General features: G+C 30.5%; 1 non-coding gene across 1 annotated transcript; it reads left to right on the top strand.

Moving 5' to 3' along the window:
* The first annotated feature begins 2,953 nt into the window (after positions 1-2,953).
* On the top strand, positions 2,954-3,059 carry LOC122240649. Its single transcript, XR_006220423.1, has one exon. It is a non-coding gene; the product is annotated as a U6 spliceosomal RNA (small nuclear RNA).
* Positions 3,060-3,412: the final 353 nt, after the last annotated feature.

The following is a 3,412-nucleotide window of genomic DNA, read 5'->3' as shown; positions in this document are numbered from 1 at the left end:
ATCCCAGGAATTCTTACATAATTCAACATGAAATGTCTAATTATTATTCACTATATTAGCTGAAAGAGATAAGACATATGATCTCTTAATATATGCATTCATCAATAAATGGAGAGAATCATTCAGATAAACATTCATAATAAAAACACTGTACCCTAAAAGTAGAATGGAACTTCCTTCCTCTTCTTTCTTCCTTCACTCAAAGTGATGAAACTTTAGAATTATTCACAATATATCAGGAACAAGATAAGAATGTCTGCTACTATGGCTTCTCTTTAACAGTATGCTATTTTTTAAAAATCCTTCATAATTTGAAAGCAAAAGACAAAATTCTTTTCTTTGTTGATGATATCTACATAGAAAATCCAATAGATTTCATAGAAATCCATAAAAAGTAGAAATCCATAAAAAATACTAAATTTATATAAGGAATTAGCACAGTTTCTAGATAAATTATCAATGCTTAAAAACAAATAGCATAACTAAAACCAGTGATAATAATAGAAAATGAGGTAGAAAAAAATTTGTATCAGGAACAAAAATACAATATTCCCAGGAACAAATCCAATAAACATGTACAAAATTTTTTGAAGAAACGCTTAAATAAAATTATTGAAGAACACTATCTACCCAAATAAGTAGAGATCTATGCTCTGTTCCTACATAATAAAATTTAAGGATATCAACTCTCTCCCAAATGAACCTATAAAATTAATGCAATTTCAGTAAGTTTTGGTTCTTGTGGGTAAAACTTGACAAGATGATCTAAAAACTCACATGGAAAGGCATAAACAAGAACAACTAAAAACAGATTTTAAAAACAGAGATGAGGGGTTACAGGGAGGCTCAGTCACTTAAACCAACTTTTGGTTTCAGCTCAGGTGAGGATCTTATGGGTCCTGGCTTTGAACCTGTTGTCAGGCTCTGCACTAACAGTGCAAAGCCTGCTTGGGATTCTCTCTCTCCCTCTCTCTCTCTCTGCCCCTCCCCCTCTTGTGCATGCTCTCTCTCTCTCTCTCTCTCTTTCAAAATAAACTAAAAACAAATAAAAACAAAGATGAAAAGACTTATATAAGATATTAAAAACTGTCATGGACACCTAGTAATTTAAACAGTGATAAAAGGCAGACAAATAGACAAATAGATGAATAAAACAGAATACAGATTCCCAAATAGACTTATGCATAAATGAAATCTCAATTTTGACAAAGGTCCAATGATAATCAATGGGAAAAAATAGGATATTCAAAAATTTAAGTGGTTAACCATGTAGAAAAAAAATAGTAGATAACTCACATCATATGCAAAAATAAATTCTAGACAGATTTTAGACAATATTAAAAGCAAACTTTAAAGTTAAAAAAATACATAATTGAGTATCTCTATGACTGAGGGTTAAGGAAGTATTTTCTAAACAAGATACAGAAAACACAAACCATGAAGGAAAATCTACATAAATGACTAGATTAAAATTTAAAACACTTTTTCAATAAAAGACATCATAAGAAAAGTTTAAATAATCCTTGGTTTAAAAAAGCTATTTTAAAGTATATATATGTGTGTGTTTGTTAAAGGAAAATTATTCAATATATAACAAAACAACACCTTATAAACTCTTACTTATATTTTTAAAAAAGAAAACCATACAATAAAAAAAAGCAAAGTATATACAAAAGAAGTTTACGTAAAATGAAATTCAAATAATCAGTAAACCTATGCATGCAACTGTGGCAAACTATTTGTTGGATTGCAAATAGAATGAATTCTCAGACATTGACAGTTCTTGACACAATCTCAAGAGCTAATAAAACAAACACAAAAAATTCAATGAGAACATAAAAGATTTGAATAAAACAACTAACCAATGTGATTTAATTCACAGATAAAGAGCATTATATTCAATAATTGAAGAAATAAATACAAAAAGTAGACATTATTTTAAAGTTTATTCTGGGCCATAAAGCAAATCTCCACAAATTTCAAAGAACTGAAATCAGGGATGCCTGGGTGGTTCAGTCGGTTCAGCGTCGGACTACTGATTTTGGCTCAGGTCAATATCTCACTGTGGTAAGATGGAGCCCTGTGGGGCTCTGTGCTGAGCACGGACCCTGCTTGGAATTCTTTTTTTCCTTCTCCTTCTACCCCTCGCCTTCCCTGTTCATTCTCTCTCTCTCTCTCTCTTTCAAAAGAGAGAGAGAGAGAGGAAAAAAAAAAAAAAAAAAAACAACAACAGAAAAACCAAAGAACTGAAATCATAAGTGTGTGTCCCCTGACCAACATGGAATTAAATTATAGAGTGGAATTAAAAATAACTAGAAAAATCTTGAAATGTTTGGAAATTAGGCAACATGCTTTTAAATAAACAAAAGATTTAAGAAGAAATCACAAGACACAATAGAAAACATAAAGAACTGAATGATAATAAAAAAACAACATATCAAAATTGGTGGGATGCAGCAAAAACAATGCTTAGAGGGATATATATTGCTTTAAATACAAATAAGAACAGAAAAAAGATTTAAAATCAATGACTTACACTTCTAACCCAAGAATCTGGAAAAGGGGAACAAGTGAAAGGAAATAGAAGGATAAAAGTAATAAAATTATGTGGAGAAATTGATAAAGTAGAAAAATTAACAAAGCTTTGGCTTTAGTTCTTTGTACACATTAATAACACTGATTAACACTTAACAAGAGAGAAGGAACACAAATTGCTAATATGAGGAATAAACAGAGGACATCCATGCAGATCGGATGCACATCAAAAGGATAATAAGAGGATATTATAAACAACTTTATGCCAAAAAACTTGAAAAATACAGTGCTCAAATCTTGAAAAATAGAATTTACCAAAAAATGACCCAGAAGAAATGAAACACCTGTACATGCATACATCTTAAAAAAAAATCAAATCCATTATTAAAAATATTTTCTCATAAGAATTCCAGGTGTAGTACTTGCTGTGGCAGTGCCTATACTAAAACTGGAGTGATACAGAGGAGATTGGCATGGCTCCTGAGCAAGGATAACACACAAAACTCCAAGTGTGGATGATTTCACTGGTGAATTCTTCCTACTAGCAAAAGTAATGCCAATCTTACAAAAATTCTCCCAAAGAAGAGCAAAACACTCAACTCACCAACTCCTAACTCATTTATGACCCAGCAAAACTCTGATACTAAAATCTAAAAAGAACTAAGAAAGGAAAATATGAGCCTATATTTCTTATGAATACAAATATGAATATATTAAGTAAAACCTTAGCCAACAGAATCTAATTTTATATAAAAAATACATCAAAACTAAGTGAAATTTACCTGAAAAAATCAACCAATATAGTTCACCTAGTAAATGAACAAGGGAGATAAGCCATATGATTATTTCAATAAATACAGAAAACGTATTTGATCAT

Source organism: Panthera tigris, chromosome B4 (assembly GCF_018350195.1).
Source record: "Panthera tigris isolate Pti1 chromosome B4, P.tigris_Pti1_mat1.1, whole genome shotgun sequence".
NCBI lineage: Eukaryota > Metazoa > Chordata > Mammalia > Carnivora > Felidae > Panthera > Panthera tigris.
This window is presented reverse-complemented; position numbering and strand designations above follow the sequence as displayed.